This window comes from Artibeus jamaicensis, unplaced genomic scaffold, assembly GCF_021234435.1.
Source record: "Artibeus jamaicensis isolate MK-2021 breed Jamaican fruit bat unplaced genomic scaffold, CSHL_Jam_final contig_457, whole genome shotgun sequence".
Lineage (NCBI taxonomy): Eukaryota > Metazoa > Chordata > Mammalia > Chiroptera > Phyllostomidae > Artibeus > Artibeus jamaicensis.
In genome coordinates this window covers 1,690,689-1,717,053 of record NW_026521840.1, presented here as the reverse complement: position 1 = coordinate 1,717,053, position 26,365 = coordinate 1,690,689, and the positions used below count along the sequence as shown (strand labels likewise).

Below are 26,365 nucleotides of genomic sequence, written 5' to 3'. Positions count from 1 at the left end.
TGGCCTGCACAGACCTCATCTGCTTTCTCCGCCTTGTGATAGTCCCAAAGAAGTATGAAGATAACCTCTCCTCTCTGAAAAGTGCTTTTGGTTCCTCTAAAGTATTTGGAGCCTAGAACTGAACCCAGTTTCATGAGGAATGGTCTCATAGGTGTAGAATAGGGTAGAATTATCATCTCTTTAGCTAGGTGATGTATTTCTGCTATTACATTCTTCTAAACCCTATTAGTTAGTTTTTATTTTTGAGGGATGGGGAGAAGAGGAAGCTAGCAAGATTGTGCTGACAGTTTTCTAACTTGCTTTGCTCCCTCCCTAGGTCTCTTGGGCTCCTGGCAGCCTTGCTCAGTCATTCTCCCTGGACTCTCCTGCCTTGTTTCTATACCACAACAGCAGCAGAGGCCTAGGATGTGCTGTCCTCAACAGCCACTACTCTACATGGGGCACAAACTATCCCATCCACCAGAGAATTAATTCTTCATCACTTTCCCAAGACTGATCTGCAGCATTTATTCCTTAACTATTCTAGCTAGCCTGGAAAGCTGGATTCCCCAGCCATGGAACTACCAAACATATTCCTAGCTCAGCTTGATTATAGAGAAGAAGGCAGTAGATGACAATTAATGGGACACAGTTTTACTCTGTGCATCTTTGATCAAGTGGACCTGAAAGAATGATCTCTCAGTACTTTATTGATACATATATCTAGCACTTTAAGCATAAAATCAAACCCTTCCCCCCTTTAGGTCCTCTGCACTGCCCCTCTCCCTAACACACAGACACAGACATATACACACATCTACACACATCTTAGGAGAAGCCTGACATCTTGATACCCCATTCATCCCTTAAACTTCTTTGACTGTGACAGCTCTGAAGCAAGCCCATTTCCCAAAGTCTTTCTCCCCACATATAGGTCTCTATCCTTTTTCAGTGGGAAGTTAACTCAACTCAGTGTCTTTTTTGATCTTTAAAATGGTAGTTTCTTTTATTTTTATTCCTCTTCAATTCTTGCCTCTTTTGTCTCCTCTTGGTGATTAGTCTTCTCAAAGCTAAAGTTGAGTTTATAGATCCCCAGGGCCAAACTCAGAGGTCAGAACTTTGGTCTTTGGAGATACAGTGAAACTCTTGAGATCTAAGGGGGCATTGAAAACCTACAATCCTCAATAAGGCCTTACTCCAGGGCAGCTCAAAGCCTATAGGTACTTTCTTGGTTTAGGGGAAAAAAGTCAATTTCTAATCCCCACCATCAGTTTTACATGCTTCTCAGAATGAAATAATGGAACTTTTTTTATTTCCATGACTGATTTCAGAGAGAACCTTGAGGCTCAAATTTAGGCATCATAGATTGTTTTTAAGTCTACTTTATGTCCATAATGGAATATTGGGCTGATGCCCACCCCCTCACAGAGGGTCAGATTTGGAAGGAAAAAGTGTTCAATTGAATGAATCAACCATCTATTTTGTTTGGGAGCAGCCTATATAGTCCAGAGTGCTAAATATGACTTAATTTGTAGTAAGCCATCACTGGAGATAGAGGACTGTTACCCTGGGATGGGGAGGCTGCAGTTAACTACAAATAGGGATGCTGCACTTTACAGTTTGCAATATGCCTTCATAGCCATCACATCATTGAATCTCTACACAGAACCTAAAGTGGATAAGGCAAGGGTTACCATCCCCAGTTTATAGGTGAGAGATGGAAAATAACTAGCTTTAAGTTACTTAGTGATATAAGGGTAAATAGGAAGGTTAGGGGCTCCCCAATCTTGAAATCTTCATTTTCTTGAAGACAGTGTTCTGAAGTAGGAGTATTTTGGTTTTCTGGCATGTCTGTTCCAGAAAATAACTTTCTAGGAAGGAAAAATGGTAGAGACTAATAAGGTTGTTATGCCTGGATGTGAATAATGAAATGTTCTTTCCCATTGCACCAAACCTATCCTTTCCCCCTCCCCACCCCACCTTGCAGCCAGCCTGGATATACATCCTCTGCAATGTCTGATCCCAATGGAAAGCTAAGAGACTTTCCTTTCAACACTGACTTTCAAGAGGTCAAAAAGAAGGGCTGCAAGGTTAGACATTACTCTTTTTATTCATCTATCTCTTTCCTTTTACCCTTGTAATATGAAAAGATAATGGCTGGAGCCATTAGGAACCTTCATCCTACTTGACCCTTACCTCCATATATTCCTCAGTTCAATTTAAAAGTCTCTGATGCTAGTTTGGGGAAGACTTGAGACTTTAACTTTATTTGCAGGTAGGCAGGGAGCAATTATTCTATCTTTAAAAGCCTTCTCCAGGCAATATTTGAGCAAATATAACCTTCAGTTCTTTAAAGTCTAGAAGTTTATTCATACATTTTGCCTATCTTAAAGATGAGTATCACTTCTCAGCCTTTTGGCTAAGATCAAGTGTAGGGATGAGAAAACTGAGGTCCAGATAGGAGTAGTAACTTACCCAAAGCAGTTCATATTTGTGAAAGTCAGCCTGCTTCACATACCCACCTCCAGAATCAAATGTGGATCCCATAGCTAATAGTAGAGGCCAAGAAAGGGAAAGTAGAGCAGAAACTACTCTTGATATGGCAGAGGGACAGGAAGGGGTATTGGAGGGCACTAGTTATTTTTCTCCACTGCCTACATAACCCTTAAAAGAACACTAAGGAACATAGAAAATAACAGATTTAGGAGATCGATTAAGACAGTTCACTCCAATATCAGGAAAAGCAGCCAGTTCCATAATCAAGTGTTGATGAAAAAGTCTTCCATTGAAAGATAGCACATCTGCATCCGAAATGGAAAGGGCTTTGTTTGTTTTTGTTTTGTTTGTTTGATTTTTGTTTTTCTCTCCTTGTAACCCTTACCTTATATGATATGTAAGGTTTCTTCTGCCTTTTTCCAAGTCCCTCTAAACTCACTATACTCCCTGGGTCAACTGGAAGGTCTTACACATGTTTGAAGAGATCCTGCATTGCACCATAGGGCAGGGCAAGCAATTTCCTTGTGGATCTCATGGGCCTCAACTTTTTATTTGAGGTGCTATATCTCTCTGCCCCCAACACAGAGCAAGGCTTGGGTTTGCTCTCTTGAAATATTACAGAACATTTCTGAGCCAAGATGACCTTCCCATTGGAGCTTGATTTCCACAAACTACCTTTCAGAGGTCCCCCAAAGATACTCCCTAATCCATTTAGGGGCAGCTGAGTGGAGTGAAGAAAGGAGCCATACTTCTTCTTTCTATGGACATGTTAATTGGATCCCAGCTCTCCCACCACCCTCTTCCATCTCATTCTTTCTGAAGGGTTTTGGCTTCAGCTCTTACCTATACATCCCAATACCATGAAGGAACAAGCTCCACGGAGGATATTCTTCTTTATTATTTGATTATTTTTCTGAAGACTGTACAGCTAGTTCCTGCTCCACACATACCTGTTGGTTAATTAAGTACATGAGCCATCACAAGGTTATAGCCATGGAAAAGAAGTACTCTCTACAGCAAGACCTCTGCTTTCACAATTATATTAAATACATCTTTGGGGGCAGTCTCTCTATAAATGCTGATTAAGGGCCCTTGGGGCAACCCATTGATCAGGGTGTTAAAAGCACCCTGAGAGAAAGTTGAAAGACTGTACTGTACTTGACTGAGGATTAGAAGCAATTGAATAACAAGTCTGCATCAAGCAGCCTGGCCTCACACATGTATTAGCAAATATGTGTCAGCCAAGGGTTCAGGCCTTGGCCTTTGAGTTCTCTGTTCCTTTCTTTCTGGGACACTTTATTCTTATCTTACTGGCTTTAGTTAGTCATTTCTACACCTTCTGGTAGGGTAAGAGCTAGTATCCAAACAGATGATTCAGCTTGAGCAGGCCTTGGTTGTTGAAAGGTCACAATGTTCCTGGCAGTGGTTTAGGTCCAAATCTAACACTGCTGCTCTATGGGAAGAATAGTGATTGTAACACAGTAATAATGACAATAATATAATGATAAACTGACATATTCAGCCTTCCCTCTTCACTGCCTGCTGTAGACTTTATAATTTAAAAACTATTTGACACTCATAGTCTCATTTCATCTTCACAAATCCCTGAATTGGGGGTTATTAAATCCCTTTAAAGAAGAGGAAACCAGCTCATATTAGACACATGGCTTGTCAGGCTAGAGGTCAGTCTGGCCTAGGTCTCCTGATTTATAGTTCAGGACTTTCCCCATTGCTCAAGGCTTCCCCTTAATGACTAATTTATGATTGTACAGTTATCATAGTGGCAATGGGAGAATCATTGCAGAAAAGTCACCAGTCATGTAGCAAAATCCCCCAACAGAGTATCCATAAGCACGATCACTACAAAATTCAGTATGAATCCCACCCAAGATAGCAAAGTTCCTGGATGGAATACCCAGACTTAAATAGCTTCTTAGTACTGACTTTTGTTATAGCAATGAAGATATCAGCCCCAGAAACCTGAAGATACCTCAGTCCACAATTGAGCCAGCCAGGAACAATATCCTTAATAATGAGCATTGTGTGGCCATTCCAAGCCAGTCAGAATCATACTCGTTCTAATTTTCTTTCTGAAGTTCAAAAGTTGGAGTGGGCAATTAGAATAGAGAAATAAAGTTTTATTTGCCTTTTAAGATATATTGGGTAGCGATAAGGTAAAGCATGTATTTCTTCTTTAAAAATTGCTCTTTGGCCATGGCAAATATTACATTCAAGTGTTTACTCCTGGAGAGTGCTTTTAAAGATTTCTTGCCATTGCTTTTTAAGTATGTGCATCTTCGTTTGAGCAATTTGCTTTTATGTTCCTTTTCTGCTTAGAAGTTATTAGTGGAAACACAAAAGACACTTCATAGAAATGTTTTGAACATACCCCTGAGCCTAGGTAATAGTTGAGTTGTCTATGTTTGAACTAGCAAAGAAAGTTGTTTTTGTTTGTAAGGAAATGGAAGTGTTTTCTTGGGATGAAGTGTTGTTTTTGGGGGGGTGGGTTGCTTTTGTTTTTTGGTTCACTACTTCCCCTTCTGTACACCTTCATTTGAATTCTGACAAGGATAAGTCTGGGACAGCATCTTGCTCTTCCAAGGTTCTCAAACCAGGCTAGGTAAGAGTGTCAATACTGTAGCACTCTCTCTTCACCATACCACCCTATTATACTGGAAGTGCAATCTCTTAGAAACCAAAATCCCTGCCTGCCTCACTAACAAGGTCTTTGGCATTTTACATTGAATGTAGATAAACCTTAATTATTTTCCCTTGCAAATTGGATATTTACAGAGATATTGTTGAATCTTGAACCATATGCATGTGTAGCTACTTACAGAGCTGTGTTTTATTTCTGATGCTCTGGAAATATTTTATATTAGCCAATAAACAGAAATACATCCAAATACTGTGTTTAATCCTATACTTTCAAAGAATTAAGCTCCCTCATTTGAATATTGTATCTTAGCTCAGTGAGTATAGCAAGGAAATGTTTTTCTTGTCAGCAGATACAGCACAAGAAGTGGGATTCACTGACTTGTCAACCAAGAGATCTGGGCTATACCCATGCTCTCCTTCTATATTCTTAATTGTTTATGACATTTATCTTCTCATCTGGGCTACAGATATACTAGAAATTTTTGTGTTCTAAACTACTACCTCTTTTTTAATTTTTTTTTCAGAGAGAAGGGAAGTGAGGGAAAAAGAGAGGGAGAGGAACATTGACAGGCCAGAAAAGCATCAATCAGTTGCCTCTTACATGCCCCCAACCAGGGACTTGACTTACAACCCAGGCATGTGCCCTGACCAGGAATTGAACCAGGGACTTTTTGCTTTATGGGAGGATGCCCAACTCACTGAGCTACACTGGTCAGGACTAAACTAATACCCCTTTTTATTAAAGATTTTGTTTATTTTTAGAGAGAGAGGAGGGGAGGGAGAAAGAGAGGGAGAGAAACATCATGGGTGATTGCCTCTCACACGTCCCCTACTGGGAACCTGGCCCACAACCCAGGTATGTGCCCTGACTGGGAATCAAAACAGCAACCCTTTGCTTCATGGGCCAGCACTCAACCCATTGAGCCACACCAGCCAGGGCTAAACTACTACCTCTTAGACAGAGTTCCACAACCCTAAGAAGACTGTGCATATGTCATCTGAGTTCTGTAGAATCTCTACAAACTTGTGCATGTATGTTTTCATTGGGATCATAATATTTTTTAAAATATAATCATATTCTAACCTGGAGGGCTACTTCAGAGAGTCTTCCTAGGAGTTTCTAAGTATCACATAGTAGTATAAAATTATTATCAGCTCATGATATAATAATCATTCTCATATAACCAGAATAACCACATTGATCATATCATCTCTTATCCACAATGGTACCTTTGAAGGAGCATGGTGAAGATCTGCATTCTTATTCAGTATCTTACCTCCATCATTCATTAGCTGGCATAAGATCTTTCTCCTTTTCTTGACCCCAGCCTCCCCTTTCGTGCACAAGGAAGATTGAACTCAATGAACTGTAAGAGTCTTCCAACACTGATGTGCAATAAACATGCAAGACCTAACTTTATTGTAAACTCACTCTTGGTACAAGAGAGCTCAAAGAAGAGAAAGAACAAAGAACATAACTAGAAATGGTGACTAGAACATAAATGAGTAAATAACAATGGCTTGTTTATTTTTTATCCCATGGACTTTATTAATGTTTTCCCCCACTTTTAGAATCAGTTCTTTTCAATACCTTGCCATTTTAACTAAATTTTGACTAAGTGTGCCTTTGGTAATTATTTTCATATTCTTTAGCTGTACCTGAGAAAGTTGCTAAGTAAGTTGCTAAGTAAAAACAAAGAGACATAGGTCACAGTGCACTTTTCTGCTCATTAGATCTCTTGGTTAAAGTAGTACATTAGTAACAATATTTTTCTAAGATTTTATTTATTTATCTTTAGAGGGGAAGGGAAGGAGAGAGGGAGAGAAACATCAATGTATGGTTGCCTTTCGTGCGTCCCCTGCTGGGAACTGGCCTGCAGGGAACCAGCCTGCAACCCTGGCATGTGCCCTGACAGGGAATCAAACCGCAATTGTCTGGTTCTCAGGCCCGCGCTCAATCCACTGAGCTACACCAGCCAGGATAAATTAGTAACAATATTAAACAATATTATATTACACTGAACAACACATATAGACAAAGATTAAAAGACTGGAGCTTGATTAGGAACTCTTTTTCCATGAAGCCATAATTGTTAACAATCACTGATCAGTCTCTTTTTAATTATACCTCCACACTGTCTTATATAATGTTTCTTATTTACATTAATTGAACCTTCCTTCTCTAGTGAAAAACTTCTATAGAAGTGAGTATTTTTAGAGGTTTATTATTTATTTATTTATTTATTTATTTATTTATTTATTTATTTATTTATTTTTAGAGGGAGGGAAGGAGAGAGAGAGGGAGACAAACATCAGTGTGTGGTTGCCTCTCATGCAACCCAAGCCAGGGACCTGATCCACATCCAGGCACATGCCCTGACTGGGAACCAAACCAGTGACCCTCTTGGTTTACAGGCCAGCACTCAATCCATTGAGCCACACCAGTCAAGGGTATAGCAGTGATTTTTAACTTTGGCTCTTTACTTGAATCACCTGGAGAGTTACAAAAACACTGATACCTAGACTTTGTCATTAGAGATTTTGACTTAATTGTTCTAGAGTCCAGCCTAGACATTGGATTTTCAGAATCTCCCCAAGTGATACAAATGAGTAGTCAGGATTGAGAATTTCTTCCATATACAAAAATTCTTCTACTAGTGGCTTTCCTGATTATAGTCACACGTAATCTATTTACTCTGTTAAAATGTCCTTTAAAAACTTCCCAACTGCCTGTTTTCTGCTTCTCCATCTGTAGGCAGAAGCCATGAGACAAGTCTCCACAGGACTGTCAGTTTTCCTTTTCTTACACTTAACTCTTTTCTTTTTGAGGTTGAGACTGGTGTTCTTCCTAATCTATATTAAATAATCTCCCACTAATTATTCCAATTACAGATTTAGGTATTAATTTATACTCAAATATGCTTCCTTGGCAGGGCCTGCAGGCTGTGAAATAAACCCACATTCTTAGAAAAAAATAAAAGCTTAAAGTTCCACATCAAGGAGGAATAGATGCATTTCTCTATCCCTTCCAATAAGTGCAGCCAATATTCCTGAATATATATATGTGTGTGTGTGTGTGTGTGTGTGTGTATATACACACACACATATATACATATATATCCCTGAGTTGTGGAGAGAAGAATTCAGACCATCTAAGGCTTACATAAACTAATGAACAATGCAGCAGTGAGTTCTTTGGGTTTTCTTCTTGTTGCATATATCTCAGACTGGGTGACAGAAGAGCCAGAAACACAGAAACACCAATGAGCACAGAAACACCAATAACCATCCCCCCACACAGAGATCCTACTCCCTCCAGCCCAAAGACAAGGAAAGAGGCAACCTAGAAAGACAGAAACTTTCTAAATAATAACTGCTCTACATCATGGAAATCACTGTGGTCCCATACCCATTCTTGTCAGTAAAGACCGTGGGGAAACAAAGAATTCTGCCTTCACAACCTGCTGTAATTAGGCCAGGATGGTATCAGAGAGCATCAAATGGAGACTGGGGACTTTTATCAATGCCTTGTGGTAATAAGCATTTCCCTATTAATAAAGGCCTATGGAAGGGGGACTGGAATTATTTTACTTAGCATAACACCCTCTACATCCATCTATGTTGTCAGAAAAGGCAATATTCATTCTTTTTTATTGCAGGGTAATATTCTGGTGTTTATATACAACACATCTCTTTTTTTGTAGTTGCTAGTATCTTTTTGTTAGAAAATCAGTCATGTTATTAAGGAAGACACAAACAAAGGGAAGCATGGGCCATGTTCATGGATTGGAAGAATTAACATCATCAAAATGTCCATACTACCCAAAGCAACAATATACAGATTTTATGCAGTCCCTATTAAAGTACCAATGACATATTTCACAGATATAGAACAAACATTTCAAAATTTATATGGAACCACAAATTACCCAAAATAGCTGCAGTGATTTTAAGAAAGAAGAACAAAGTAGGAGGGATCACAATACCTGATATCAAAGTGTATTACAAGGCCACTGTAATCATAACAGCCTGGCACGGGCATAAGAACAGACACATAGATCAATGAAACAGAACAGAGAGCCCAGACATAAACCCAACTCTGTACAGTCATTTAATATTCGACAAAGGGGGCAGTAACACAAAATGGAGTAAAAATAGTCTCTTCAACAAATGGTGTTGGGAGAACTGGACAAATATGTGCAAAAAAATGAAACTCAATTACCAAATTACACCATACACAAAAATTAATTCTAGGTGGATAAAAGACTTAAATATAGGTTTTGACACCATAAAAGTCCTAGAGGAAAACATGCAGGAAAATCTCAAATATTCCATACAGCAGTATTTTTACCAATATGTCCCCTAGAGCAAGGTACATAAAGGAAAGAATAAACAGGTGGGATCTCATCAAAAAAAAAAACAAAAACTTCTACACAGCTAAAGAAAACAGTATTAAACTGAAAGGACAATCAACTATATTAGAAAACATATTTGCCAGTGATACCCTGGACAAGGGTTTGATCTCCAAAATATATAAAGAACTCACACAAGTCCACACTAGGAAAACAAATGATCCAATTAAAAAAAGGGCAAAAGACCTGAACAGACACTTCTCCAAGGAGGACATACAGAGGGCTCATAGACATATGAAAAGATGCTCAACCTCACTAGCCATCAGAGAGATGCAAATTAAAACCACAATGAAATACCCCTTCACACCACTCAGAATGGCCATCATAAACAAATTAACAAACAACAAGTGTTAGAGAGGGTGTGGAGAAAAGGGAACCCTGGTGCACTGTTGGTTTGAAATGCAGACTGGTGCAGCCACTGTGGAAAACAGTATGGAATTTCTTCAGAAAACTAAAAATGGAACTGCCTTTTTACCCGGCAATTCCACTGCTGGGATTATATCTTAAGAATCCTGAAACACCAATCCATAAGAACCTATGCACCCACAGCTTTTTTATCCACTCATCTACTGATGAGCACTTGGGCTGTTTGCAGATCTTGGCTATTGTAAATAATGCTGCAAGGAATATAGGGGTACATATATTCTTTCAAATTATTGTTTCAGGTTTCTTCAGATGTACTTCCAGAAGTGGAATTGCTGGGGGAAAAGGCAGTTCTATTTTTAATTTTTTTAGGAATCCCCATACTGTTTGCATAGTGGCTGCACCATTCTGTACTCCCACCAACAGTGTGTGAGGGTTCCCCTTTTCTCCACATCCTTGCCAGCACTTTTTTGTTGACTTATTGATGGTCATCTGACAGGTATGAGGTCATACCTCATTGTGTTTTTAATTTGCACCTCTCTGATGATTAGTGATATTGAACATTTTTCCATATACGTATAACCCATCTGTATGTCCTCTTTGAAAAATGGTCTGTTCAGGTCCTTTGCCCATTTTATAATTGAGTTAATTGTCTCCTTGGTGTTGACTAGTATAAGTTCTCTGTATATTTTGAAAATTGACCCCCTATAAGATGTATCATAGATTAATATGTTCTCCCATACAGAGGGTTCCCTTTTCATTTGATAGTTGCTTTTGCTATGCTGAAGCTTTTTAGTTTGATGTAGTCCCATTTGTTTATCTTTTTTAGTTTGATGTAGTCCCATTTGTTTATCTTTCCCATATTTCCCTCTCCCAAGGATACATATCAACAAAAATATTGCTGCAAGAGATGTCTGAGATTGTATTCATACATTTTCTCCTAAGATTATTATGGTTTTGAAACTTACATTTAAGTCTTTTATCCATTTTGAGTTAATTATGGTATGTGGTGTAAATTGGTGGTCTGGTTGCATTTTTGGCATGTATGCACCTGTCCAATTTTTCCAACACCATTTATTGAACAGATCGTTTTTACTCCATTGTATGCTCTTGTCTCCTTTGCCAAATACTAATTGCCCATAAAGGCATGGTTTTACCTCTGTACTCTGTTCTGCTCAATTGATCTCTATGCCTGTTTTTGTGTCAGTACAATACTGTTTTGATTACAGTGGCCTTGTAGTACAGTTTAATATCTGGTATTGTGATCCCTCCAATTTTGTTCCTTTTTTTTCAAGATTGCTGAGACTATTCAGGGTCTTATTTTATTCCATATCAATTTTTGGAATACTTGTTCTGGATATGTGAAATATGCCATTGATATTTTAAGAGGAATTGCATTGAATCTATAGATTGCTTTAGGCAGTATAGTATAGACACTTTGATGATGTTAATTCTTCCGATCCATGAACATGGTATATGCTTCCACTTGGTTGTATCTTTCTCAATTTCTTTCTTTAATGTCCTATAATTTTCTGAGCACAGGTCTTTGACCTCCTTGTTTAAGTTTATTCCTATGTACCTTATTTTTTATTGTTGTTTCAATAGCAAATAAGATTTTTTCCTTAGTTTCTTTTTCTCCGAATTCATTATTGGTATATCAAAATGTCATTGATTTCTGGATAGTAATTTTGTGTCCTGCTAGTTTGCTCAATACATTTATTAAATCTAACAGGTTTTTGGTGGAGCCCTTAGACCCTAAGGGTTTTCTATGTGTAGTACCAAGTAAGTAGGAAATAATGATAGTTTTACTTGCTTCTTTCCAATTTGAAAGCCTTTTACTTCTTCTTCTTGTCTGACCACTGTGGCTAAGACTTCCAGTACTATGTTAAATAAGAGTGATAAAAGCAGATATCCTTGCCTTGTTCATGATCTTAAAGGAAATGATTTTAGATTTTGCACATTAAATATAATGTTGGCTGTAGGTTTTTTGATATATGGCCTTTATTATGTTCAGGTATGATCTCTCTATTTCTATTTTGCTGAGAGATTTTCTTATAAATAAGAGCTGGATTTTATCAAATGCTTTTCCTGCATCTATTGATATTATCATGTGATTTTTAATTTTCATTTTGTTTATGTGATATATCATGTTTATTGATTTGCAGGTAGTGCATCACACTTGTATCCATGGGATGAATCCCACTTGATCATGTTGTGTGATCTTTTTAATGTGTTGTTAGGTTTGGTTTGCTACTATTTTGTTGAAGATTTTAGCATTTATGTTTTTCAGGGATACTGGCCTATCATTTTCTTTCACTGTAGTGTCTTTATCTGGTTTTGGAATTAGAATAAGACTGGCCTCATAGAAAGAGCTTGGAAGTCTTCTCTCATCTTCAATTTTATGGAATAGGTTAAGGAGGATAGGTATTACTTCTTCTTTGAATGTTTGATAAAATTTGCCTGTGAAGCCATCTGATCCAAGACTTTTGTTTTCTGGGAGTTTTTAAATTAGTGCTTCAATTTCATTACATGTTATCAGTCTATTCCAGTTTTCTGCTTCTTCCTGATTCAGTTTGGTAGCTTTTATGTTTCTAGGAATTTGTCCATTTCAGCCAGGTTGTCCAATTTTTTGGTATATAATTTTTCATAATATTTTCTTATACTACTTTGTATTTCTATAATGTCAGTTGTTACTTCTCTTCTTTCATTTGTGATTTTATTTATTTAGGTCTTTCTCTCTTTGTTTCTTGGTGAGCCTGGCTAAAGGTTCATAATCTTGTTTATCTTTTCAAAGAACCAGGTCTTGAATTTATTGATCCTTTGTACTGTGGGGTTTTGGTTGTTTTTGTTTGTTTTGTCATTTAGTCCCACTCTGATCTTTATTCTTTCATCTCTTCTACTTACTCTGGGCCTTTATTCTTCTCGGGTTTTTTTCTTTTTCTTTTTACATGTAGTGTTAAATTATTTATATGAGATTGTTCTTGCTTCTTGAGTTAGGCTTCTCCCATAGATTTTGGGTCTTTGTGTGTTCATTTCTGATTGTTTCCAGAAAATTTTTATTTTTTTTATCTCATTGGTAACCTATTCATTGCTTAATAATGTGTGATTTAGCCTCAGTGTGTTTGAATATTTTTGAGATTTATTTAGTTGTACTTGATTTTTAGTTTCACACCATTGTGATCTAAAAATATACTTGATATGATTTCAATCTTCTTGAATTTATTAAGATTTATTTTGTGTCCTAACATGTGGTCTATCTTTGAGAATGTTCTATGTGAAGTTGGCAATGTATATTCTGTTGCTTTGAGATGAAATATTCAGTGAATATCAATTAAATCCACCTAATCTAGCATGTCATTTAAGGTCACTTTTGCCTTGTTGATTCTTTGTCTGGAAGATCTTTCCAGTGATGACAATAGGGTGTTGAAATAACCTACTGTGACTTTATTGCTGTTGATCTCTCCTTTAAAGTTCACAGAGTTTTTTATAAACATTGGGGAGCTCCTATATTGGGTGCATATATGTTTACAAGGGTTATATTCTCTTGCTAGATCAGTCTTTAATATTAATAGTGACCTTCTTTGTCTCTTGTGATGGCCTTTCTTTTGAAGTGTATTGAGTCAGATATAAGTATTGCTATCCCAGCTTTTTTTCCATTTTCATTTGCATGGAATCTTTTTTTCATCACTTCACTTTCATTCTTTGTGTATCTTTGGTTCTGAGTTGAGTTTCTCATATATAGCATACATGTGTGTCATGTTTTTTTATCTATTCAGCTAACCTGTGTCTATGGATTGGAGCACTTAATCCATTTACACTTAAGTTTATTATTGACAGAAACTTACTTATATTTATTGACATTTTATTATACACATGTTCCTCTCTCTATTTCTTCTTCTTAAAGCAGTCCCTTTAACAGTTCTTGCAATGAAGGTTTAGTGCTAATGAACTCCTTTAGACATTTTTTTTAATCTAGAAAGCTCTTTATTTCACCTACAATTTTACATAATAGCCTTGCTGGATAGTCTTGGTTTCAGGTCCTTGAATTTCACTATTTTGTTTGTTTTTTTGTTTTTTAATTGTTGTTCAAGTAAAGTTATCTCCATTTTCCCCCCACCACTCTCCCACCCAAGTCATCCTCACCTCCCCCCTTACTCCTACCCTGCTTTGGCTTTGTCCATGTGGTTTTCATTATTTTCAATACTTCATGCCAATCCCTTCTGGCCTGGAGTTTCCAGTTGATAAATCAGCTGACAGCCTTATGGGAACTCCATCATAGGTAACTGTTTCTCTCTTGCTGTCTTTAAGACTCTCTCTTTAAACCCATATGACTCCAATCCAAAAAGACAAACAACCCAATTAAAATATAGGCAAAGGACCTGAACAGACACTTCCCCAAGGAGGATATACAGAGGCCCAAAGACATATGAAAGGATGCTCAGCATCACTAGCCATCAGAGAGATGCAAATTAAAACCACAATAAAGTACCACATCATACCAGTCAGAATGGCCATCATAAACAAAACAATAAACAACAAGTGCTCACAAGGTTGTGGAGAAAAGGGAACCCTAGTACACTGTTAGTAGGAATGCAGACTGGTACAGCAACTGTGGAAAATAGTATGAAATTTCCTCAAAAAGTTAAAAATGGAACTGTCATTTGACCCAGCAATTCCACTGCTGTCCTTATACCCTAAGAATCCTGAAACATCAATTCAAAAGAACTATGCATCCCAGTTTTCACAGCAGCACAGTTTACAATAGCCAAGTGTTGGAAGCAACATAAGTGGCCATCAGTAAATGAGTGGATCAAAAAACTTTGGTACATTTACATAATGGAATACTACACAGCTGAGAGAAAGCATGAACTCCTATCCTTAGTGACAGCATGGATGGAACTGGAGAGCATTATGCTAAGTGAAATAAGCCAGGCAGTGAAATACAAATACCATACTATCTCAACTATAAGGGGAACCTAATCCACAAAACAAACAAGAGAGCAAAATATAACTAGAGACATGGAAATAAAGAACAAACTGCCCTGGCTGGTGCAGCTCAGTGAATTGGGTGCTAGCCTGTGAACCAAAAGCTTGCTTGTTCTATTTCCAGTTAGGACACATGCCTGGGTTGTGGGCCAGGTCCCCAGTTGGGGATGCATGGGAGCCAACCACACATTGATGTTTCCCTCCCTCTCTTTCTCCTTCCTTCCCCTCTCTCTAAAAATAAGTAAATAAAATATTTTTTAAAAGAACAAACTGACAGTGACCAGAGGGGAGATGGAGGAGATAACAGGGGAAAGAAGGAGAAGAGTCAAGGAACATGTATAAAGGACCCATGGACAAGGACAACAGGGGAGGCTTGAATGTGGGAGAGTGGTTTTGGGCAAGACAGGAGAGAGTATTGGGGGGAAGTGGGGACAAATTTAATTGAACAACAATAAAAAAATTTCAAGGTTTTCTGTTTCTTCCTGATTCAATTTTGGAAGAGTGTATATTTTTAAAAAATGATTTTTTTTCGTCCAGATTGTCCAATTTTTTGGCATATAGTTGTTCATAATATTTTCTTACAATGTGTTATATTTCTTTGCTGTCAGTTGGTACTCCTCTTTTATTTATTTGGGTCCCCTCACTTTGTTTATTGATGAGTCTGTTTAAAGGGTTGTCAAACTTGTTTATCTTTTCAAATAACCAACTCTTGGCTTTATTTATTTCAAATTTTAAAAATATGGAATACTTCACGAATTTGCATGTCATCCTTGCACAGCGGCCATGCTAATCTTCTCTGTATCATTCTAATTTTAGTATATGTGCTGCTGAAGCAAGCACCAGCTCTTGGTTGTATTATCCTTTTGTATTCTTTTTTTAATCTCTGTGTCATTTATTTCTACTCTGATCTTTATTATTTCCTTACATCTACTTATTCTGGGCTTTCCCTTTTGTTCTTTTTCTAGTTCTCTTCAATGTCATGTTAAATTGTTTTTTATTATATTTTATTGATTATGCCAATTTCTCATTGTCCCAATTTCTCCCCTTTGTTCCCCTGCACCTGGTACCCCCAATCCTTCCAGCAATCCCCTCCTTTAGTTTATGTCCATGGGTCATGCATACATGTTCTTTGACTACTCTATTTTTTATACCATTCTTAAAATCCATCTGCCTATTTTTTTACCTATATATTTGTACTTCTTAATGCCCTCATCTCTTCACTCATTCCCCCATATGCACTCCCACCTGGTAACCATCAAAACGCTCTTCATATCCATGATTCTGTCTCTGTTCTTCTTGTTTGCTTAGTTGGGTTTTTAGATTCAGTTGTTGATAGATATGTATTTGTTGCCATTTTTTGTTCATAGTTTTGATCCTCTTCTTTTTCTTAAGTAAGTCCCTTTGACATTTCATACAATAAGGGCTTGGTGATAATGAACTCCTTTACTTTTTTTCTTGTCTGTGAAGCTCTTTATCTGCCCTTTGATTCTAAATGGTAGCTTTGCTGAGTAGAGCAATCTTGGCTGTAGGTCCCTACTTTTCATGACTTTGAATATTTCTTGCCAATTCCTTCTAGTCTGCAAAGTTTCTTTTGAGAAATCAGCTAATAATCTTATGGGAACTCCCCTGTAGATAATTAACTTCTTTTTTCTTACTGCTTTTAAGATGTTCTCTTTATCTTTTTTAAAGGTTTTATTTATTTATTTTAGGGAAGGGAAGGGAGGGAGAGAGTGAAAGAAACATCAATATGAGGTTGCCTGTCATGCACCCCTTGTTGGGGACCTGGCCTGCAACCCCCAAGCCTGTGGCCTGACAGGGAATCAAACCAGCGACCCTTTGGTTTGTAGGCCAACACTCAATCCACTGAGCCACACCAGCCACATCTCTATTTATCTTTTAACTTTTGGCATTTTAATTACACTGTGTCTTGGAGTGAGCCTCTTTTCATCCATCTTGTTTGGGACTCTCTGTGCTTCCTGAACTTGCATGTCTATTTCCTTCACCAATTAGGCAAGTTTTCTTTCACTGTTTTTCAAATAGATTTCCATTTTCTTGCTCTTTCTCTTCTCCTTCTTGCACCCTTATACTGTGAGTGTTGGACCTCTTGAAATTTCCCCAGAGGCTGCTTACACTATACTCATTTTTTTCAAGATTTTTTTCTTTATGCTGTTCTAATTGGGTGTTTTTTGCTTCCTTATGTTCCAAATCATTCATTTGATTCTTGGCTTTATCCACTCTATGTTGTTTCCTTGTAATTTGTTATTTATTTCAATTAGCATTCTCCTTGTTTCTGACTGGATCTTTTTTATGCTCCTGAGGTCCTCTAAATTCCTTGAGCATTCTTTTTTTTTAAATATTTTTATTGATTATGCTGGTACAGTTGTTCTATTCCCCCCCTTATTCCCTTCCACCCTACCCCCCATCCCCACCATTACCCCCCTTTAGTTAATGTCCATGTGTCTCAAGTACTTTAGATTCTGTATTTCCCATGCTATTCTTGCCCTCCCATCTATTTTATATCTACTGTCTATGCTACTTATTTTCTGTACCTTCTCCCCCTTCTCCTCCTCCCACTCCCCTGTTGCTAACCCTCCTTGAGATCTTCATTTCTATGTTTCCACTCCTGATCTAGCTGTCCTTTTAGTTTGCTTTTGTTTTAGGTGTGGTTGTTAATAACTGTGAGTTTGTTGTCCTTTCACTGTTCATGTTTCTTTAACTTCTTTTTCTTTGATAAGTCCCTTTAACATTTCATATAATAAGGGCTTGGTGATGATGAACTCCTTGAATTTGATCTTATCTGAGAAGCACTTTATCTGTCCTTCCATTCTAAATGAAAGTTTTGCTGGATAGAGCAATCTTGGTTGTAGGTCTTCGAATTCCATGACTTGGAATACCTCTTTCCAGCCCCTTCTTGCCTGTAAGGTCTCTTTTGAGAAATCCACTGACAGTCTGATGGGGACTCCTTTGTAGATGAGTGTCCCCTTCTCTCTTGCTGCTTCTAGGATTCTCTCCTTCATTTGAATCTTGGCTAATATAATGATGATGTGCCTTGGTGTGTTCCTTCTTGGGTCCAACTTCTTTGGGACTCTCTGAGCTTCCTGGATTTCCTGGAAGTCTATTTCCTTTGCCAGATTGGGGAAATTCTCCTTTATTATTTTTTCAAATAAGTTTTCCACTGGTGGCTGTGCCTTTCCCCCTTCTGGTACCCCTATAATTCGGATGTTGGAGTGTTTAAAGATGTGCGGGAGGTTCCTAAGACTCTCCTCATTTCTTTGAATTCTTGCTTCTTGACTCTTTTCTGTTTGGCCATTATTTTCTTCCTTCTGGTCCACTCCATTGATTTGAGTCCCAGTTTCCTTTTCATTGCTATTGGTGCCCTGTGCAATTCCATTCATTTTAATTAGTTTCGCCTTCATATATTTGTCTAATTTGTGGCTATAATCAACCAGTTCTGTGAGCATCCTGATCACCAGTGTTTTAAACTGTGCGTCTGAGAGTTTTGCTATTTCTTCATCACTTAGATTTATAGGCTCTGGGACTTTGAGATCTTCTTGAGCCATTTTTGGTCTGTTTGTGCCCTTTAAGTGTGAGTAGCGGAACCTTGGACTACCACGTGGCTGGGTTGTGATGCTGTATGTGGGGGCGTGGTCAGAGCGGGGAAATGGTGGCACCCTCTGCTATTTCGTGCCGCTGGGTGAAGAGCAGTGGCTTAGGTGGTTCACCTGGGCTGGGCCACTCATAGTCGCTGGGTTATGACGCTGTATGTGGAGGTGGGGTCAGAGCAGGGAAATGGCGGCGCCCTCCCTGCCGCTTGCTGTGGGGACCCACTTGGTCCCGGGCCAATTGCCCACTCCCTCGCTTGTCTATCCGGGCACCAATGCGGGACCACAGTCAACCCGCAGCCCTGCTCCCTCGCTGTTTCCCCGCGGTTGCTCATTCAGTCGCTCACTAGGTCCAACCCTGCGCCTGGATTCCATGCACCTGAGTCCGTCTGACCGATTTTTCCTGTGCAACCCCGCTCCACCAGCTGCTGGTTTCGCCCCTTACCGGTCAGGCTGAAGAATTTGTTGTTAACAGACTTCCGAAAAGTTCGATTTTCTGTGTTCTGGCTGTGTTTTCTGTTGCTAATATTTAGTTGTCTCTAAACTTGGTTGTGTGAGAAGGCAGGGCATATCCACCCATGCCTCCATCTTGGCGGAAGAACCTTGAGTATTCTTATAAATAGTGTTTTAACTTTGCATCTGATAGACTGCTTATCTCCATTTCATTTAGCTCTTTTTCTGGAGTTTCAACCCATTCTTTCATTTGGGCCATGTTTCTTTGTCTTCTCATTTTGGAAGCCTCCTTGTGTTTGTGTCTATGTATCAGGTACAGCTGCTTTGATTCCGTGTCTTGGTAGTGTGAGCTAATGTAGTAGGTGTCCTGTAGTGTCCAGTGGCACAGCCTCCCTATCACCCAAACTGGGTACTCAATGTGTGCCCTTTGTGTGGGCTGAGTACACCCTCATCTGTGTTTGAGCCTTGGTTGCTGTTTGCAGATCAATGGGAGAGCTTTATCCAGGCCAGTCAGCTGCAAGAATTGGCTGTGACTGCTGACCACCAACCTCCACCCTCCACAAAGGATCAGCTGTGAAGCAGCATGGTGGTGGTGCTCACCATGGTCTATAGCTGTCCACTGCATGTTCTTGTACTGGGTTTTCCAGTCTGGATGAATGTGGTCTATTTAATTCCATAGTTGTCAGAAGTCCATTCAACTTGATTTCTAATGTTTTTCAGTGATAATTATTCTATATTTTAGTTATAATTTTGAGAACTCGTGTGCACAGGTGACCAATGTCAGCCTATACTGCCACCTTGACCAGAAAATCCCTTAAAATTGTTTATTTGAGATATTTCTTGTCTTTTGAGATAGTCCTTTAGTGCTATGAACTCCCCCTCAGTACTGCTCTTGTTGTGCCTCATAAATTTGAGGTTGTGGTATTTTCATTTTCATTTGTTTCCAAGTAACCTTTGATTTCTTCCTTGATCTGTTATCCCATTTATTTTTTAATAAAATGTTATTTAGCCTTCATGTGTTTCAATGTTTTTCATTTTTTTAATTATATGATTTATAGTTTCATACCATTTTGATCAGAGTAGATGCTTGATATGATTTCAATCTTCTTGAATTTATTAAGACTTATTTTGTGTCCTAACATATGGTTTATCTTTGAGAATTTCTATGTGCACTTGAGAAGAATGTGTAGTCTGCTTCTTTGGGATAAAATGTTCTGTAAATACCAATTAAATCCATCTGATCCAGTGTGTTGTTTAAGGTCACTGTTGCCGTGTTGATTTTTTTGTCTGGAAGATCTATTCATTGTTGTCAGCTGGTGTTAAAATCCCCTACTATTGCTCTGTCAATCTCTCCCTTAATGTCCACCAAGATTTTTTGGCTCCAACGTTGGGTGCATATATGTTTACCAGGGTTATATCCTTTAGGTGGATCAGTCCTGTTAGTATTATGTAATGACCTTCTTTGTCTCTTGTTATGGCCTTTGTTTTGAAGTGTATTTAGTTTGGTATAAATATTGTTACCTCAGGGTTTTTTTATTTCCATTTGCATGTAGATTTTTTTCCAGTCTTTCATCTTCATTCTGTGTGTATCTTTTGTTTTGAGGTGGGTCTCTTGCACAGAGCATATATATGGGTCATGTTTTCTTTTTTAAAAAGTATATTGTATTGATTATGCTATTACAGTTGTCCCATTTTCTTTCTCTTCTTTATCCTCTTCTGCCCAGTAACACCATTCCCTCCAGCATCCCCCTTAGTTCATATCTATGGATTGTACATATAAGTTCTTTGGCTTCTCTATTTCCCATACTATTCTTAACCCCTCCTGTCTATTTTGTACATACCAATTATGCTTCTTCCCTGTATGTTTTTCCCCATTCTTCCTCTCCCCCTCCCCATTGATAACCCTCCATGTGATCTCCATTTCTGTGTTTCTGGTCTAATTGTTTCCTTACTTTATTTTTGTTTTTGATTTTTAGGTTTGGTTGCTGATAGTTGTGAGTTTGTTGTCATTTTACTGTTCATAGTTTTGATCTTCTTATTTTTATAGATATGTCCCTTTAACATTTCATATACTAAAGGCTTAGTGATGATGAACTCCTTTAATTTGACCTTATCTGGTAAGGATTTTATCTGCCCTTCCATTCTAAATGATAGCTTTGCTGGGTAGAGTCATCTTGGATGTACATCCTTGCCTTTCATGACTTGGAATACTTCTTTCCAGCCCCTTCTTGCCTGTAAGATTTCTTTTGAGAAATCAGCTGATAGTCTTATGGGAACTACTTAGTAGGTAACTCTTTTATCTTGCTGCTTTTTATATTCTCTCCTTATCTTTAATCTTGGGCAATGTAATTATGATGTGTCTTGGTGTGTTCCTCCTTGGGTCCAACTTCTTTAGGACTCTCTGAGCTTCTTGGACTTCCTGGAAGTCTATTTCCTTTGCCAGATTAGGGATGTTTTCTTTCATTATTTTTTCAAATAAGTTTTCAGTTTTTTGCTCTTCCTCTTCTCCTTCAAGCACCTCTATGATTCTAGTATTGGAATGTTTAAAGTTGTCCCAGAGGTTCCTAAGCCTCTCCTCAATTTTTTGAATTCTTGTTTCTTCACTCTGTTCCAGTTTGTGTCTTAAATTGGTTTGTTTCTTCCTTCTGGCCCAAAAGATTAATTTGAATCCTGGTTTCCTTCCCTTCACTTTTGTTTCCCTGTATGTTTTTATTTATTTCACTTTGTATAGCTTTCACTTCTTCCTTTATTTTGCATCCTTACTGAATCATTTCTGTGAGCATCCTGATTACCAGTGTTTTGAACTCTGTAACTGATAAGTGAGTTATGTTCTTGTTGCTTAGTTCTTTTTCTGGAGTTTTGATCTGTTCTATCATTTGGGCCATATTTTTTTGTCCTGGAACCCCTGTTACATTCTAAGGGGTGGGTCCTTAGGTATTTGCCAGGGCAGGGCAACCCACATCACTGAGTTGTGATGCTATATGTGGAGGAGGGGTCAGAAAGAGAATAATACTGGATGCTCAGCTATTTCCCCACTCTCAGGAGAATAGCAGTTTCTCCTACCACCACAATTTCCATGCAGTTTGATTTTCTGGCATTTCTGGTTGGTTTTTGTTTTCAAATTGGTTATTTCCTTCTTTTAGTTGTGTGAGGAAGTGAAGTGTATCTACCTACTCCTCCATCTTGGCTGGAAGCCACCAAGTCATGTTTTCTCATATATTCAGCTTCCCTTTGCATTTTGATTGGAGCATTTAATCTGTTTACATTTAATGTTACTATTTTTAGGTACTTAGTTATTGCCAATATTCTTTACATTATGTTCTTGTCTCTATTTCTTCTTCTTCTTAAATCAAGGCCTTCAGAATTTTTGGCAATACTAGTCTGGTTGTAATGAACTTCTTTAGCATCACTTTTTGTTTTTTTGGCCCAGCAAGCACTTTATTTCCCTTACAATGTTAAATGATAGCCTTGCTGGGTAGAGTAATCTTAGTTGTAGGTTCTTGCTTTTCATCACTTTAAATATTTTGTGTCAATCCATAGTGGTTTGAGTATTTCTGTGGAGAAATCAGCTGGCATCTTATGGATACTTTCTTGTAGATAACTAATTGTTTTTTGCTTACTGCTTTTAAGATTCTCTCTGTCTTTAACCTTTGCCATTTTAAATATGATGTGTCTTGGTGAAGCTCTCTTTGGGTTCATCTTGATTGGGATCTCTGTGTTTCCTGAACTTTTGTGACTTTTTCTTTCACCATGTTAGTGAGCCCTTGCTCACTCTCTTCTCCTTGTAGTAACCCTATGATGCAGACGTTGTTATACTTGATATTGTCCCATATGTCCCTTAGACTTTCTTAATTTTTTTAATTCTCTTTTTTTGTTGTTGTTGTTCTTCTTGGGTCTTACTACTAACTTGTTCTGTAATTTGGTGATTTGATCCTCTACTTTATGTAGCCTGGTGTTGATTTCTTCTAGTGTATTCTTCATTTTTGATACTGTATTCTTTATTTCTGATTTGTTCCTTTTAATGGTTTCTATGTCCTTTCTAATGCTTACTATATCTTTGTTTAAGTTCTCAATGGGATCATCCATTCTTCCTATAAGGTCTTTGAGCATCCTTATAACCATTATTTTAAACCCCACATCTGATATCCTGGTTATTTCCATTTCATTTAATTACTCTTTTGGAGATTTCTCTTTTTTTTTTTATTCAGGACATATTTCTTTGTCTCCCCATTTTTGTCTGTGTATTCTGCAGATCTGCTATGACTCCAGAGCTTGTTATGATGGATTTATGATATAGATGTCTGTCTTATTGAGCTCAGTGCTCCAAAAATGTTTTCTATGGAGTTTATCTGATAGTTGTCAGTGAAGGCCAGCATGATGCACTGCATCCTGTCATGTCTGTCCCTGTGGGTCACCACTCAACATGGTGGATCGCTATTTGCTGTTTGTCAGCCAATAGCCACACCATGACAATCCAGCAAATAGTCCTCCAGGGCCAGGGGTCATGGGGTTTCCACCCCATTTGGGGCAAGTACTTCAAGCAGCCTTTTATCATTTCCTGGGTCACTCCTGGAAGCAAGGCTGCTATAGCTGATTTGTGTTTTGGAGATGTAATCACAGCCATCAATGGGGAAAATACCAGCAATATGATGCACTTGGAAGTTCAGAACAAAATCAAGGGCTGCATGGACTGCACGGCTCTCACATTATCCTGATCTCAACATAAAGTCTGGCCTCCTCTAGTGACAGAGGAAGGAAAATGTCATAGTATAAGATGAATTTAGCCTTTAAGCCACAAGAGGTCTTGCACATAGAAAGTGCTCACAACCAGTGTGCCATGACCTCTACTGCCTCACCTGCCTCCAGCTCTGCCCTCAGCTCTGTCCCCAGAGTCATCACAAACCTTTACCACAACCCCTCTGACCTCTAATCTTCTAAAAACATCTCCAACTGCAACAATGCTTTGGAATCAAAGACATCAGCCAGTGGACCAGAGATGAATTGAGAGCTTTAGAGCATTTCCCAGTCTCTAAGTGGACTCATCATTGACAAAGAATCTAAAGTTTACAAGATACTTCAGGAGAAACAGTGTTTTAATGAGCCCCCCAAATAGTCCACTTCATTCCTGTTTTTGCAGTAAATCCTGGAATCTGAAGAGAAAGGGGATCTCAAGAAGCTTTCAAGATTCAGAATTATTAAGGCTCTGGTTATCACAATGGCTGCATCAATTGGAAATGCCCAGAAATTACCCATGCGTGACAAATGTGTCACCAGCCTTGTCAGTGTGTTTGAGCAGCTGCAGGACCATCACTGCCACCCTGAGTGTTAAGTGTGCACTGACTGTAGCACAAACCTGAAACAGAAAGGCCAATTTCTTTGTGGAAGGTACAATCTACCATGAAAAGCATACAATTTACAGTGGGTCACCCCACCTGAAGGTTACAACATGGTCACTACTCCCCAAGTGAACCAGAAGATCTGCATCGAACACTATTCTCCAAGTAGCCCCTGTTGTTCTCTCAGTGCTCTGGCCCTCTCCTCTCTTGGAAGTTCTTGCTTACTTTGGTTTTTTTCTCTGCTCATTAAATGTGGCATTCCCTTGTCCTTGCCAACTGACTTGCACTGCTATGTGATGCCTGTTTTTATAATAAATGGAAGATTATTTTGTTCAGTGTCCAGTTGCCAGCATCACTATATCTTCTCTTAACCTCAATTCATCTCTGCTGCAAATGGGCAGTAGCCAGATTTGCACAAAACCAAATTTAATATGTCTTCATTGATTTTGTTTTTACCTATAAATTTATAGACTAAAAAGAAAGAATGTTTATTGTAGATTATGTGCACCCTCCTGTTTTAGTTATGTCTTGAATGTTGTTTTCCTTTTTCTGGGTTTAGCTAACCCTTTAGGTTGGCTGAGTATAAGAATAAACCTTGATCACCATGTATGTGTCACTGTGCAAGGGCTACCCCTCGAGGCATAGTTGTTCTTAGCAGGGTTAGTATTTGATGGAATCCCTGTTTGGGTGTGTTGCTTGTGTGGCTGGTTGAGTCAAAATCTGGTGTGGTCTGAAGCCCACTACTGATCATGTTGCTTCTGGTCCCACTTGGGCAGGGTTCAGGTACCAATTGAAATCAGATGTGTATAACCAGCCTTGGGCTGCCTGTGTGGAGCTACTATGCTATTCACTGTTTGTGGCTGCATCTACTTGACCTCGGTATGTGTATGAGGGGCCAATCTATGTACAAGGGTCGGCTTCTTCCAGCTTAGAGTTGGAGGCAGATTTATAAAAAGTAAGAGGTTCTCTGAGGTTTGCCTCCACCTATCAGTTACTCTGCCTCCTTCAAAGGTTGCCTGGTCTTCCAAAGACTGTAGAGTAGCCTCAGGCTGGCTGTGATATGATGCACAGATTGTTCCACCAGTCATGAATTTGATAGGGTATGCTGACCAGAGTCAGAGGAATGGGGCTAGTGGGTCCCCTACTTGGAAGTCACATGATCAATCACTCAATGAGAGGAAAGTGGCTCCTATTCCAGAGCCAAAACACTCAGTATCTCTCAGAGTCTCCAACACTAGTTCCCCCAGGAATCTCATGTCACGGGTTCAGGTTGGGTGCAGCCAGCTTTCCCCTCTGGAAGAGCAAGCTCAGCAGGAAGGAGCCACCAGGACTCAGGAGGACAGATCAAGAGTCTCCCATTAAGGGTGGGGATGGCCAAGCTTTCAGGAGGAGGTCAAGTCCTTTGTCTTGGCATTTTAATTATGCCTCCAGGCATAATTAGTTATTATCCAGACAATTATTATCCAGACAATAGCCTTCAGGAATATACACTCTGAATGTCCAAGCTCTAAGCAGTATACCCTTTTGTCCATGACACTGAGCTCAGCTGGTTGTGGCCATGGGGACTTGGGAGGGATGATACAGTCTCCTCTTGGGGGTGGTACCAGTAATCCTGTAGGAGGAGGTAGGGACTTCTCTCTAGATAGCATTGGCTGAGCTCATAGGAGTCATAGGGGTTCCCCCCCACCACGATGTAGCCATACAACCCAGTACCCACTCACATAATTCCCAAACAAAAGCCTACCCAGGAAACACTCCAAAAGTCCCAGCTCTGTGCAGTACTCTGATCCCTCTGCATGACTAAACTTAGCAGGGCAAGGCCACACAGTGTCAGGGCAGGTCCAGCAATTCAACATGTTGGGAGAGTGGCACCAGCTGTGCATTTGAAGTGTGAAAGAATGGTCCCCTTTCCAAAGCTACACAGCTCAATCACCATCTGAGTCTCTGCCAAGAACTTCTCTAGAAAAAGAGGACCCTTAATGTCTCTGCAAGGTGCAGCCAGCAAAACCCTCTGCAGGATCCCAGCACAGCAGAGTGCTGTCACCAGTATTTGGGTTACTGATGCAGTGCACTCCCCAGG

The 26,365-nt window shown here is 38.9% G+C and overlaps 1 non-coding gene and 1 pseudogene across 1 annotated transcript; one reads left to right on the top strand and one right to left on the bottom strand.

Moving 5' to 3' along the window:
- Window positions 1-15,627: 15,627 nt before the first annotated feature.
- LOC128627616 (U6 spliceosomal RNA) lies at window positions 15,628-15,734 on the bottom strand. The gene has a single exon (XR_008391859.1). It is a non-coding gene; the product is annotated as a U6 spliceosomal RNA (small nuclear RNA).
- Window positions 15,735-23,415: 7,681 nt separating this feature from the next.
- On the top strand, window positions 23,416-24,656 carry LOC119042069 (PDZ and LIM domain protein 1-like; annotated as a pseudogene).
- Window positions 24,657-26,365: the final 1,709 nt, after the last annotated feature.